The sequence below is a fragment of the Macaca fascicularis genome, chromosome 14 (assembly GCF_037993035.2).
Source record: "Macaca fascicularis isolate 582-1 chromosome 14, T2T-MFA8v1.1".
Classification (NCBI taxonomy): Eukaryota; Metazoa; Chordata; class Mammalia; order Primates; family Cercopithecidae; genus Macaca; species Macaca fascicularis.
The window spans coordinates 125,204,978-125,220,512 of NC_088388.1; the positions used below are offsets into that span (position 1 = coordinate 125,204,978).

General features: G+C 43.8%; 1 protein-coding gene and 1 long non-coding RNA gene across 5 annotated transcripts in view; one reads left to right on the plus strand and one right to left on the minus strand.

The window, feature by feature from the left end:
* KIRREL3 (kirre like nephrin family adhesion molecule 3) overlaps positions 1 to 15,535 on the minus strand; it is a 575,278-nt gene that overhangs the window by 212,270 nt on the left and 347,473 nt on the right. The gene's annotated exons all lie outside the window — the stretch shown is intronic.
* Positions 1 to 15,535, plus strand: part of LOC102123439 (uncharacterized) — a 45,462-nt gene that overhangs the window by 28,974 nt on the left and 953 nt on the right. The gene's annotated exons all lie outside the window — the stretch shown is intronic.

Here is a 15,535-nt window from a genome sequence, read left to right on the forward strand (position 1 = left end):
CACTTGTTCTGTTGAGAGTCTGTGATGCCCAAACCTTGGAATTAACCCTGATGGAAAAAGGGCATAAAGCCATTGGTTTATGTGGCAGCTCTGCCTTCGTGTTGGGCTCACATTACAGAGATTTGAGGGTCTGCCCCTCATCCTGCCTCCCAGATCTCGCTGCTCTCTGAGTCTTGCCTTAGCCTCCTGTCTTTTCTGCTGCCCTCCTGGACCCAGCTTTACTGCCTGCTGTGCTGCCAGCACCCTTTCCTGTGTCTTGGTATCTGCCTGAGACCTTTGTTTTGCTGGTTACGGTCTTGGCCTGAGGGGGTAAGCTAGGCCCTTTGCACCACCTCAGAACAGCAGGAGATGCAGCAATAATGCCAACTAGGAGTCTGGATGATCTGGACTTGAATTTGAATCCTGGTTTAACCACTTACTGTGTAGCCTTAGGCAAGGCACTTAATGATATTGCGTGTCATTATCACATCATGACGATGAAGGTAACACCTACATCATGGCATTACTGGAGGATGAAAAGAGATGACCGAGGGATAAAAAGAAGATGTGAAAGTCCCTAGGAGGGTAGGCACTTAATGATACTAGTCTACCTCCTTCCTTCTCACTCCTCTGGTCTTACTGCCTGCTTGGGTGGGGGCGTAGAGATCAGGCTGGTGAGTTCCCTCCTCTGCAGGAGGACTCAGCCCCTACTCCCCTACTCTGTTACTGCCATTGCCTCATCATACTCTGGAAACCTAGACCAAAGTAGGTTTTTTAGCTGGACTTATTTTTGGAGGTGGAGAATGGAGCTTCCTCACTGGTATGCTGAGTTTTGATTTCCATATGGGCTGATTTCAGAGTAACTGGGAAAATTCAGTAATTAGCAGTAGCAGCATTAGTGAATCATGTTGTAATCATCCTCTTCTCACTGCTTCCCTCTTCTGCATGTTCCAAATGCTATTACCGACACTGCCTTGCCCTCCACTGGCGCTTGGCCTCGTGTTCCCACTGCAGACATTGTGCTTCCTGCTTAGCACTACGGGTCAGCCTCTGGGCGTGCTCCTCCTTCCCAGCTCCAGCCTCCTGCCCAAGCCTCTGCCTATGTGTCCAGAACGCTGGTGGGCATACTTAGCTAGCTTGTCCTCTTGCAAATTCAACCTACAGGTTTATTTCAATTCAAAGAAAAAAATGACTCATCTAAATCCTGATAAAAACACGGCTGGTGCCGTCTGGGCCGATGAAATCTACTTGGAGAATGGAGAACCTAAGAGAACCTTTTCTCTCTAAGTCTGGATATCTCTGCAGATGGTCACTTAAAAAAAGATAAAAATGCAGAGGAGGGTTTTCCTTAGCAAAAACTAATAATCAGTGGCTCCATCCATTTATCCATCTATCTGTCTAGTAAACATGCAATGTCTACAATGTGCCAAGCCTAGCGCTGGGCTTTGAGGACATACACATGATAGCTGAGAAGACCAGCAAGTAAATTGATGACCCCTGTACAGTGGAAAACCTGCCAAGAGCACAGTGGGAGCATGAGTGAGTGAGCAGAAGGGGCAGCTTCCCTGAGAAGGAAACGCTTAAAAGATTGAGGAATGGAGAGAATTCAGCTTTGCAGAGTTTGCTTTCATTGGTATGTGTGTGGAACTAAGGATCAACAAACGGAAACCTGTAAAATCTATACTTACTCAAATTTTTGTAGAGCATTGTAATGTGCTGGGGATGGGAAGCTCAGAAGAGGAATAATAATGGGCTTTGCTTTGGGGTTTAGCACTGACTTCTTAGAATTTGAGAATTTAGAACATTTAAGTAATCCCATTTCCTCTTGACAGAATTTTCCTAAAACATGCCAGAGAGATGGGAATAGAAACACCTTGCTTGTTCTTAAAGAATCTAAAGCTCCACAGTGTTCCTGTTTCATTCCATCATCTCCTGTTGTTGGAAAAACGTACTTGTCTGTCCTCTGGCTGCAACTAAAGTCAGTCCTCTCCTTAGGGCACTCAGGAACACTTGATGTTTCATCAGCCTTCTGGCTGAACTAAACCCAAGAGTTGTTCTATATTCTACACTGAGTCCGGCCTAGTCTCACAGAATCTGTATGAGACGTAGAAATAATTACTGCATCAATGTGGGGCAATATTAACAAAAAGCGGAAGCACTCAGATGAAGAGGCAGCTGTTTTGCCTTAGGCGGGCTGGGGTAGGGTAGCCCCATAGTCCACGGATAATTCTCCCTCCTTCTCTTTCCCTCACTTATCCTATATGTTCACATCACTGCAGTTATTTGGTGGGCAGTTGTAGTCTTAGATCAGCTTTGGTGAACGGGAACCCAGCCTGAGGGCTTGGAATTCATTTAGTGAAGGAACCTTGGTGAGCAGGTTGCTGCTGTGGAGGGACCACTATGTGAAAGGACTTTAGTCTTCAAGAGCCACCTAATGACCCCAAGCATCACCCTGTCTCCCCATGGCTTAATTACCTATTTCCTTTTCTAGATGATGTAAGCTCTATTTCGCTTACCACTGCATCCATGGGGGCTGGACAGTACAGTTTAATGAATTTTTTAAATTGAATGAATTAAGATTCACAAGTAATTTGAAAGGAATCTCTATTTATCCCGTTGGTGTTTCTCAGTCCTGAGCTGCATTGCCGAAGTTTCCAGTTTCTTCATGACTTGGCCAGTCCCCAATTGTCTCAAAGCCCAGTTAAGAGAAACACTTCAGTGCTAATAGATCTGGAAACTTAAGCTCTGGAGGGCCACCTGTCAGATGAGATTTGCCTTCAAAGGCCACTGGCTCTGACCTTTCGATAACATTAAAAAAAAAGAAACCTTACATATTGACTGAATCAGGCCTGTCTCCAGTGAAGATCTAGGCAGCTATTTGTATTTCTGTTTGGATTTTTGGGTCCTTTTCTTTTTGTACTTCTGGGTAAGGATAAAGGAAAAACGTTCCTTTGCTTGACAAAACCTCATTTAAAAGTTGTTTGTATATATTTTTTAATGGAACCCAATCCCTTAAGCCTTTAAAAGCAACCTCTACTGAGCTCGATAAACCATTTCCAATGTGGCAGCTTCTAATCCAGGAGAGTTAAGAAGGCAGATGCTAACCAACCACCAATTGCATCCCAGGACAGTTGCTGGAAGTCTCAAGGCTCTGCAAGCTGAAGATGAGATCGGCTAATCCTGACTCTATTCTTTCATCTGCTCTGTTAGCTGGCCCTACTTGTACAATTAATATTCTCCCTGGTGTTGATTTTGTTCAAATATATTGGGCCCATCAATCACCCACTTTCCAACTCATCTGTCTGCATCAGTCAATTACAAAGTTATTTTTGAACCACTAGGATTCTTGTGAGATAGACACAAGAAGGAGCTAAACTCATTTCAGGTTTGACCTCTGTGGCTGGGATCTGAGAAGGCTTAGTTTGCTTACACTTCATGGCCATCCAATCCAATCTGGCTTGTAGAATAGAAAGGCCACTTGCTTAATTGGGAACACTTTAATATAGATATCCATTAACTTATGCTAAATTACAGTAAAACATCTATGGAAGAACTTGATGTGACATCTGCATGAATACTAAATAACTTCATTACAATCAGTACTGTGACAATGAATATGAAATGAACGTGCCCAGAGAAGACAATTAATCTCCCACCTTCCCAAGCCAGCACTGTTTTATTTTACCCTGCATTGTACTAAAAAAATAAGGTATAGAAGCTCTATGATTTTTCCGTCTATCTCACTCACCCTTCAGCTGGTGAGTGGACCCCGAGAGCTCCTGTCATTTGTAGAGTGGAGACTGACCCACCCTGAGGAATAGCCATGGGCAGTGGGTATGTGGGGCTCCTGGGGTCCCACTTTGGTTTGGGAAAGGAAGCTGTCAAGACTACCTGAACACAACACACACACAGACGCGTGCGCACACACACACACGCACGCACACACACAAAATTAAAAGACGTCCTCATCCGGAACTAGCAAACAGACTGTCAGTTCAGATTAGCAACATCAAAAGCATTCCAATCTGTTCCCTGCATATATAACATGCATAGATCTGAGAGAAGAATTTGGCCTCTGAATTAAGTCAACTTTTTCCTTCTGGGCTGCTTGTACCTGAAATGTGTGGTGAAGAGCGTCCAGCAGTCAGATGAATACACCTCATAGCACTTAGTCTGAACCTTACAGCATGGTCTTAAAGAGACGCCCTCTCATATTACTTGCTGCTATTTCACATGGGTTCTTTCTGAATCCAGGAAGAACCATGGGACCCTTGGGTTGAAGACTATGCCTAACTCTGTATGAGGGTCACTCAGAATGGAGGCATGCATGAAAGAACATTCCTGGGTTCTCCATTCTAGTCATTTCCCTCCTATGTCACTGACTTATTGCTGGCATCTCCTCTCCTTTACCTTCATATTGGAGTCCTTAGATCTCTTCTCAGTCTTATGGCTTTAAACATCAACTCTACTCTGATGTCTCTCAATTTTGTATCCACAGCCTAGACCACCCCTTAAATTCTGGACTCATCTATCCAATTGCCTAGTCATCCCCTCCACTTGCATGTGTAATAGGCATCTCAAATTTCACATGCTCTGAAAAGAACTCCTGATCTTCTCCCACAGGTCTGCCCCTCTCACGGTCTTCTTCATCTTTGAAGAAGATGATAAACTTGTCAGTGGCAATTTTATCCTTCCAGTTACTCAGACCAGGAAACTTGGAGTGAGTGATCCTAGACTCTTCTCTTCCTTTCACACCCACATCCAATCTGTGAATATAGCCTGTTGTCTCAAAATATATTATAAACCAACCACCTCTCACCACTTCCTCTGCTACTTTCTTGGCCCAAATCTCACCACTTGTTGCTCAGATGGTTGTTACAGTCAGGGTTCTGGGTTTAGCAGGGTCTCTACTCCAGGCCTAATCTCTGAAGAGCCTCTTGGTGGTCACAAAGCTACTTGCCACTCTCATCAGATCAGGGTGCAGAGTGTCATGAGGAGTTTTACAGATTCTGGCTACAAAGACCTGAGGTAAAAAGATACCTTTGACGTTAGTAACAACAGAAAATGAGAAAATTGCTATTACCACCTAGACTGTAAGCAAATAACATTCTGGCCAGTGGGATATGTCTCACCAATACATTTACAGGTCACAGACATCTATGACACCAGCCTCTTGGCTTCTTATGGGGATAGTGGCTGCATCATGTCCCACTGTATCCTTGCAGCTGACTCCATTTCCCTATTACATAACACAAGTCTTTCTCCCTCTCTCTTTGTATCCAGAGGCTCCAGCATATTTACATAGCATAATCAATGCTATGTAAATACACAATTATATATGAATTCATAGCATATGTGAGAACTCAGAGTAAATCCAATTCCATCTAGAACCATGTAATACTCACTGAGGTTCCCATCACAGTCCCCTTGCTTACATGTGTACATCCTCAACTTTCACTCTTTCTCAGGTCAGGAGAGTGTCAATTCTGCAACTTCAAGTGGCAGTTAGGGAAGGATCCTCTCTCCATTATATGAAAAGTAGGTGTCTAGTGGGGAGGAGCTTCCTTCTGAAATGCTCAGAAATGTACCAATGTCCTTGGATGCTGCAGATGGAGCCCAGATCCCAGTGGGCCACTGCTGGGCTGTTCACAGAGAGCCAGAGACCCCTTTGGAAAGGGTGGATCTCCATAACCCATGGGAGGGGAGGGAGCTCCAACAATCTTGTTAGTGTATCAAGTAATAGATTTTTGACAGACGATTTCCTGCCTTCTAGTCCCAACTTCAAAATGCTTCCTGCACTGGTCTCACTGAGGTTGGTGATTAGTTCTCACTTTCCCCTCTTCTGAGACCAGCAAGAGGCTCTGTTTGTGCCAAGTCTCCCTGTAAACACTGTGGTTATGCCCACACTAGGCAATGCCTTCCCGGGAGATAACATTGCATTTACTCCAGGACTCCTACAGGGAACAGGAGGGGAAGAAAATTGCCTCTCTGTGAAAGCACATTACAATGTGGCCTAGCCCAAGCTAGACTCACCAGAAATGTTAACTCTGCCCTGCTCTTTCCATTCCCTACCGCCTTTCCTCTGCCTTTTCCAAGTAAACTCTTACTCTAGGAAATACAGGTTTGATTTTCTTGGGTGACCACCATCTCCAAGAGAACCTCTGGAAGTAGGCCAAAGAACAAAGAAGAAGCCCCAGAAAGGTCAAGAGCATCTTACAGGAAAGGAAAGTGGTTATGGCAGATTGGAGTTGTAGGAGGTAATGACACAAAAGGGGTAGGCTAGAATCAGAGTCACGTAGGAGCAGTCTTCTAGAGGCAGGGGGATGGATGAAAGAAATGTCTTTATGTCCCTTCCAGGGTTACAATTTTGTATGTGCAAAATTCTTAACTGTACATCCAGTTGAACAAAGTAAACATTTATCAAGCATCTCCTCTGTGTCAGGCTCGAAGTGAGAAATTCAAAGGTGAACCAAACATGGTTCCAGAGTTCAAGATCCTACAAAGTAAAAGGGTAAAAAAAAAGGCATTTTGGCTTCCTTTCCTCCCTCCCATCCATCCATCCATCCATCCAGCCATCCATCCATCCATCCAGCCATCCAATGCAAGGCATATTGTAATAAAGGAGACACAACTCTAGGCAGATGTCATAAGTACTAGAATCAGATTGAAAAACTGACTCTACCACTTACTAACTCTATAATATTGGGCAGAAAATGTAAACATGCATAGCTTCAATTTTCCCATTTCTGTAGCAGGAATGTTAATTATATCTATATCATAGGGTTAACATGGGAATTAAAGAAGATAATGCATATTAAAGTTCTTGGTACATAGCAGATGCTCAGTAAATTAATATTTATTAAACTAATGAATTACAAATAAAGAAAATGTTAGGGAAACACAGAGGGGAGCTCATCAATAGTTGAAGAGATTGGGCTAAAATTTACAGGAAGGATGGAATTTGAGATGATCTTGAAAGGTGAAGAGGATTTTAACATATACAGATGCAAGCTATTTCAGACAAAGGGAAAAAACATGAGTATTGAAGTGGAAAAGAGGAGGTCATGGTTCAGGGAAAGGTGAGTAGTGGGAAATAGGACTGAAGATGTAGGCCGAGGCGATATCATGGCAAATCTTTATCGCTACACTGATGATATGGACTTGATCCTTGGACAAAAGTGCATTAGCAGGGATTCTGGAGCAAGGCATAACTGTGGTTTAGGAAGATCAATGTGGCAACACAATGAGTAGGATTGTACTGAAGATGAATTGGAGATAGGGAGAGGAGTTTGGAGGCAGCAGTAATCTCAGTGAGATTACATGAGGATTTTAACAAAGCTGGTTACAGTAGAAATGGAGGAAATAGAAACAGAGTTGTTAGGAACTGGTGACCAAAAAGATGAAGAGAATGAGGGGAGGGAGAGCAAAGCTGACCCTGAGCATTTAGGGAGAGAGAATAGAGAAGACCATGATGTCAACTCTAGCTCGGGAACACAGAGAAAAGGCAAGAGTTTTTGCAGGAAGGTAAGCTATGTGCTAGATGGAGAGTTAGGGACCTTGTAGGAAACCATGTGCAGATGCTCAGTCTAGCTTGATCTATGTGCCTACATCCAGGCCATGGTCCAGAACTGGATGTAAGGAAGTAGCATCAGCCTCATAGGGGTAATGGCTGAAAGTGTGGGGAAGGATGTCATTGAGAAAGGGCTAAAATAACTCTTGGTTTAGGGGACTAGCATGGTAGATTGAAGTAGATCCAGTGAATAGTGGGCTCTGAGTACTGGGGACTGGAAAATCAAGTAGGCAGAAGGACTAAAAGCTGAGTGTTAGTAATAGTAGAGGTAAAATGTGAGGCTTATAGGATTCAGATGGACTGAAGCCACCAAGGGAAGTGGGAAAATAGGAAAGGATGAAAAGACTGAAGACCAAGGGAAGGCCAAAAAGTAGGTCAAGAGGGAGTGAGAAAATGAGTGAGGACAGAGAAGAACTTTGACAATTGGAGCTGAATGTTCACTAGTTTTGAGTTGTGCATTTCAAGATGCAAATGGGGTAGATGCAGGTCACTTGGGGGAAGACTGCTGGGACCTGAGGAGGGCAGAGGCTTGGGAGGGACCGAAGTCACCAAGGATGAAGCTGGTGATGACATGGGTTGGGGGTGGGGGCTGAGAGCCTGGTACTAAAATCCTAGAGGAAGATGGAGTCCTGTCCAGAAAACCAGAAGATGAGGTGAGAAGAATAAAGAGATGGGACAGTGGATGGAAATATTGGGGCAAATTGCTGAAACTGAAGTGGGTCTGGGGAAAACAACATGCAGGATGAATTTATCGATTCCTATTAAATGCCTCAAAGAGTTAAAGTGTTTAAGTTGGAGGGTCAAAGAACATCTATGAAACAAATAATAATCTATAGATGTATAAAGCTAGCAAATATTTTAAGTGCTAAAATGTGTGGTGCTGGTCACATATAGCTTGAGCCTAGTGCCTTTGACCAGCCCTCCTGACAAACAGCAAACGTGTCAAGTTCCATAAGGCACCATTGCAGCCCAGGAGAGCTAAGATCTATGCCCTGGAAGAGGTGAGGACTTGGGATGAACCTTGAGGGAGGGGGTGGGATTGAAGGGGGAGGAGCATTTCAATCAACGGGAGAGTGGATAAATGAGCAGAGGTGAGGTGAACACAGCATATTCTGAAGATATTGCAGGAGGGGTGCAGGCTGGGGGTTATGAAGGAAAAAGCTGGAGGAAGATAGAGTGGGACCAGAAAGTGAAGGGATGCAGACTGACATCATAACAATTCAGAAGCCAATGAAATATCCTCAACTTGATTTCCCTGTGGTTGTGGTCATGGGCCAATTGCAGCATTTAGTTTTTATGTGGACCTCCAGCATCTTCATGTGTGGTCCTCAAATCCTGAATACTTCTATCCCAGAGCATTTACCACACAGTGCTGCTGGTATGCCAGCCTTTCTCTCTCCACTGTGAGCCATTTGAGGGCAGAGACCAGACCGTCTCCGCAGCCTCTCAGGCTATAGGATACCCTGCATTATGCAGACTGAGAGCTCTAGAAATATTTGTGGCATGAATGAAACAATTCATGAGTAACAGCTGGGCATAAATCAGAATATGCACTTGAACTGGGCTACAGTGTTCCACCAGAGGCCTTCCACATCTAAATGGAAGCATCGCGGCGCAAGGTGAAATTCTAGGTTTCTGAAGAAGAAAAGGTAAGAAGGACTCTCAAAGCCTTTGTTAATTAAAAGCACACACAGCTCTTCAGGGAACATTTCCCTGCCTCCCATTCTCCCTCATTGCACTGAGCGGCAGATAAGGTGGTGTCTTCACCTATGCTTTGGACCACATTTAATTAAAAGCCTACATTACTGCTTCTTCACACACCTTGTTTTATTTCCTTTCCTTCCTTCCATGCTAAAGAGGGCCAGGGCTAATACTAATGCATATGCTGTTAAACCTTTTTAATTAACTTCAACTTCTCCCAGAGATTTATGTTTAAACAGTAAATTTTTTGTTGATACTCAAATACATAGGCGGCACTCGGAATGATGTACGAGTACTCTTGTCCTCAAAATGATTCTTCATGAGTTACCACCAGAGACGTTTTCATGAGCCTCTTTTATTAAAATAATAATACTCAGCAAGGCAATAATGCTTTACAACCGGCAGCTAATTAACCTACACCACCCCCCAAACAGGTCAGCATTAGCATCTGCAGGTTCGCGATATGATCGCCCAGTGGGTCCCCTTGTACCTTCGAGTCAGCACTGAATCGGTCTGGGTTTGTGCTCCGGCATCTGTGAGTAATGATTTTCATTTAAAACACATCTTTGTTCTTAGACTGTAGCTCAATCTATTATTATCGTTATTTATTTTGTTCTTGTTTAGTGCCTTCCCTGCACTGGGTATCAGTATTTCTGATCTGCAGTTGACCTCTTGAAACAGAATTTAACCATGCCTTGGAAAATCCAATTGATTTAAAACTCTTGTCTAATTGCAAAATCCATTTATTTTTCTGCAACTCTGAATTTGTGCCCCAAGTATTTTTTTTTTTTTTTTCAAACAGAGTCTCATTCTGTTGCCCAGGCTGGAGTGCAGTGGCACGACCTCGGCTCACTGCAACCTTCATCTCCTGAGTTCAGGTGATTCTCCTGCCTCAGCCTCCTCAGTAGCTGGGATTATAGGCATGCACCACCACACCCAGCTAATTTTTGTATTTTTAGTAGAGACGGGGTTTCACCATGTTGGCCAGACTGGTCTCGATCTCCTGACCTTGAGTGATTCAGCCGCCTTGGGCTCCCAAAGTGCTGGGATTACAGGTGTGAGCCACTTCGCCTGGCCACCCCAAGTATTTTTAATCATGATCTATGCTGTCAATTGTAATTTCCATGTAGCAATTCTTTGCCAACAAAACCAATCTACCTACCCAAGTTCCTGTTCTTTTCTTCATGTTGAGACAACGTTTTTCTCCACAAGCTGATGTGGTTATATTCCATGTTGCACCACCGATGAGCCAATTATTTCAATTTTGGCATCAGATTCAGAAGAGACTTTAATGATCCTCAATGGCATAAACTGAATTTTTATTCCTACAGCAATTTAGTAATGATGATGACACTTAAGCACTTAGAAAGTATTACTCATCTTCCAACCACTGACAAACAGGAGGCTGGGCACTTTTCATTTTAGACGCTTTTCTAGGCAGGTCTGATGGGCACCTCAGCATGGACAGCATTTCACAATATTTAGGGAGCCCAGGCTCACCCCTGCTACTCTGCCAGGAGCTATAGAAAGAAAAATCTCCAAGCCCCAGTGCCTGTCTGCTGGGGTTTCTAGCTGGAAGTCAGAATGAGCTCCCAAGCCTTGCACGCCCATTTTAATTAACTCGTCTATTCACGCATCCAACAAATATTTAATGAGTTTCTGCTAGGTAAGGAAACCCAGCCCCAGGAGGAAGACTGAGATAGATGAGGTATGCCCCTTTCCCTCTAATCAAATTCAACCCCACCCCTCTCACCAGGGTCCAAGTTATTTGAATACTTCATTTATGCATATGTTTACTCCTTTCATTCAGTAAACGTTTGTCAGGCACCTTTTAGTGTAAGGTACTCTGCTGGGAGCCCAAAAGTTTACCAAGAAGATCAAATCTGTCAGCAAGTCCCTTTGGTTCTTCCTTCAAAGTAAATTTGGAATCTGATCTTCTTGCCCCTCCAAGGCTACCCCCTGGACCAAGTCACTCGGACCCTGTGCCCGGATGGCGGCCAGATCCTCCTAATTGGTCTCGCAGCTTCCATCCTTGCCTTCTGCTGTCTAGTTTCAACAGAGCAGTCTGAGTAGTGCTTTTAAAAACCTAAGTCAGAGGGAGCCATTCCTTTGTTCGGAACGGTGCAGAGCATCCCATCTCACTGAGAGTGAAAGCCAGCACCCTCTTCGTGACTCATGTTACCCTCTGGGGTCTGGTCTCATTGTTACACTTCACTCTTCCTTTTGCTTGCTGATACGGTTTGGATTTGTGTCCCCACTCAAATCTCATGTCGAATTGTAATCCCTAGTGTTGGAGGACGGGCCTGGTGGGAGGTGATTGGATCATAGGGGTTGATTTCCCCCTTGCTGTCCTTGTGATGGTGAGTGAGTTCTCATGAGATTTGGTTGTTTGAAAGTGTGTATCACCTACTCCTTCACTCTCTTCCTCCTCCTCTGGCCATCTAATATGGGCTTACTTCCCCTTCGCCTTCTGCCACAATTGTAAGTTTTCTGAGGCCTCCCCAGATATGCCTGCCTTCAGAACCGTGAGTCAGTTAAACTTCTATCCTTTTTATCCCATCTCAGGTAGTTCTTTATAGTAATGTGAGAATGAATGAGTGTACTTGCCCTGGCCTCTTTGCTTTTCCTGAAACTCACCAGGCATGCTCCTGTCTCAGGGTCTTTGCACTTGTGCAGTTCCCTCTGCCTGGGATGTCCTGTCCTCGGGCTCTCCCCTGCTTTAAGACATTGCTCAGTGGCTACCTTTTTGCGGACTGACCACCTTATTTAAAATGTACACCCCACCCCTATAGGAGTACTTTATCTCCCTCTCCATGTTTTGCCTGCCTGTAGAGTGCTTATCTCCATCTGATATGATTCATTTTTATTTGTTCATTTCGTGTCTTCCCCACTAAAATGTCAGCCCCATGAAGGCTTAGCTATTTGTTTTATTGACTGATGTATCAATGCCTAGCACACAGATATTTAATACTTGTTGAACATATATATGTATGTAATGAGTGCATGTAATAAATAGTACTGTCATTATCTTCAAGCAGAACATGGTGAAACAGGAGTTATATCTAAAAATAAATAATGAGCTATGTTTTAAGAAAGCTGGAAATAAATATGGTAGCTCAAAGGGTAGAAAATTCATTTTGCCTGGTTGAATGGGTGGCTAAAATCAGAGTCCTACAATTTCAGGTGTGTCATGTTGGAAAATGTATTAGTCCATTTTCACACTGCTGATAAAGACATACCCGAGACTAGGAAGAAAAACAGATTTAATTGGACTTACAGTTCCACATGGGTGGGGAGGCCTTAGAATCATGGAGTGAGGTGAAAGGCAGTTCTCACATGGTGGTGGCAAGGGAAAAATGAGGAAGATGCAAAAGTGAAAACCCCTGATAAAACCATGAGATCTTGTGAGACATATTCACTACCCCTAGAACAGTATAGGGGAAACCACCCTCATGATTAAAATTATCTCCTATTTGGTTCCTCCCACAACACGTGGGAATTATTGGAGTATAATTCAAGATGGGATTTGGGTGGGGACACAGCCAAACCATATCATTCTGCCCCTGGCCCCTCTGAATCTAATGTTCTCGTATTTCAAAACCAATCATGTCTTCCCCTCAGTCCCCAAATTCTTAACTCATTTCACTATTAACCCAAAAGTCCACAGTCCAAACTCTCATCTGAGACAAGACAAATCCCTTCTACCTATAAGCCTGTAAAACCAAAAGCAAGCTAGTTACTCCCTTGATACAATGGGGGTACAGGTATTGGGTAGATACAGCGATTCCAAATGGGAGAAATTGACCAAAACAAAGGGGTTACAGGACCCATGCAAGTCTGAAATCCAGTGGGGCAAATTTTAAAGTGCAAAATGATCTCCTTTGACTCCAGGTCTCATATCCAGGTCATGCTGATGCAAGAGGTAAGTTCCCATGGTCTTGGGTAGCTCTATCCTTGTGGCTTTGCAGGGTACAGCCTCCCTCCCAACTGCTTTCATAGGCTGGCATTGAGTGTCTGCGGCTTTTCCAGGTGAACGGTGCAAGCTGTTGGTGGATCTACCATTCTGGGATCTGGAGGACGATGGCCCTCTTCTCACAGCTCCACTAGGCAGTGCCCTAGTAGGGACTCTGTGTGAGGGCTCTGACCCCACATTTCCCTTCTGCACTGCCCTAGCAGAGGTTCTCCATGAGGGTCCCACCCCTGCAGCAAACTTCTGCCTGGGCATCCAGGAGTTTTCATACATTTTCTGAAATCTAGGTGGAGGTTCCCAAACCCCAATTCTTGACTTCTGTACACTCTCAGGCTCAACACCACATGGAAACTGCCAAGGCTTGGGGCTTGCACCCTATGAAGCCATGGCCTGAGCTCTACATTGGCCCCTTTCAGCCATGGCTGGAGCAGCTGGGATGCAGGGCACCAAGTCCCTAGGAAGCACACAACACAGGGACCCTGGGCCTGTCCCATGAAACCATTTTCTCCTAAGCCTATGGCTCTGTGATAGGAAGGGCTGCCGTGAAGACCTCTGACATGCCCTAGAGACATTTCCCCATCGTCTTGGGGATTAATATTCGACTCCTCATTACTTATGCAAATTTCTGCAGCCAGCTTGAATTTTTCCTCAGAAAATGGGCTTTTCTTTTCTATTGCATTGTCAGGCTGTGAATTTTCTGAACTTTTATGCTTGGCTTCCCTTATCAAACTGAATGCCTTTAGCAGCACCCAAGTCACATCTGGAACTCTTTGCTGCTTAGAAATTTCTTCCACTAGATACCGTAGATCATCTATCTCAAGTTCAAAGTTCCACAAAGTTCAAAGTTCTACAAATCCCTAGGGCAGGGGCAAAATGCTGCCAGTCTCTTTGCTAAAACATAACGAGAGTCTCCTTTGCTTCAGTTCCAAACAATTTCCTTATCTCCATCTGAGACAACCTCAGCCTGGACCTTATTGTCCATATCACTATCAGGCTTCTGGTCAAAGCCATTCAACAAGTCTCTAGGAAGTTCCAAACTTTCCCACATTTTCCTGTCATCCTCTGAGCCCTCCAACCTCTCCCTGTTACCAGGTTCCAAAGTCATTTCCACATTTTTGGGTATCTTTTTAGCAATGCCGCACTCTACTGGTACCAATTTACTGCATTAGTCTGTTTTCATGCTGCTGATAAAGACATACTCAAGACTGGGAAGAAAAAGGTTTAATTGAACTTACAGTTCCACATGACTAGGAAGGTCTCAGAATCATGGCAGGAGGTAAAAGGCACTTCTTACATGGCAGTGGTAGGAGAAAAATGAGGAAGATGCAAAAGTGAAAACCCCTGATAAAACCATCAGATCTCATGAGACATATTCACTACCATGAGAACAGTATGGGGGAAACCACCCCCATGATTCAAATTATCTCCCACTAGGTCCGTCCCACAACACATAGGAGTTGTGGGAGTACAATTCAAGATGATATGGGGGTGGGGACACAGCCAAACCATATCAGAAAAGAACTGCAATCCATGTCGAAATGAGAAAAGGGTTCCTTGCTATAGGATTTCTCAGTTAGATTAAGAAAGTCTTTTGGGAATTGGTGGGATGGTGCACAGTTTGTGTGTTTCACTGAACCTTGATAATTATTCCAACCAGGAATCCCTCTCCATCTTCCCCAAATCTCACAAACAAATTCCAACGATAAACTCCACTCCATGTTTCAAACAGGGACTGTTTTCGAGAACCATGCATGCTCTTTCCAGATGTCAGTGGACAGCATCCAGGGGGCAGAGCCAGTGTAATTTCTCACGGCTGATTTTGACAGGAGATGTCAGGTTAGTCTTAGTTATCCTGGAGCCTAACTGGATCCTGGGAATAAATCTCTTATTTTGGTAGCACTTTAAAATACGTGGCAGCAGTTCATGCATAATTACTGCTGAATTATCTAGGGGATTTATCAGGTTTGATTATAGATGCATAATGAATTTACCAAATTTGTGGGTATTAGGGAGATATTAATTCCATATGAAACCTCACAATTCATTCATGTGCCATTTGTTTTCATTCTTTTTTATAATAAGCTAATTAGTTTAAATTATTTGTACTTGTACAAGGTCTTGAAACACATATAAGGAATGATTATACCAGAGAACCCAATAAATGAGAAGTTTTGGAGACAGCATTAATTGTGATGAAGGGTTCATAAAGCAGTGGATGTTCAATTTTCCCATTTGGGGTGGTAATAACAGGTCTAATCATGACACCTCTATAAAGTCATGGGAAGTCCCTAATTAACGTTTCTGAATTCAGATAT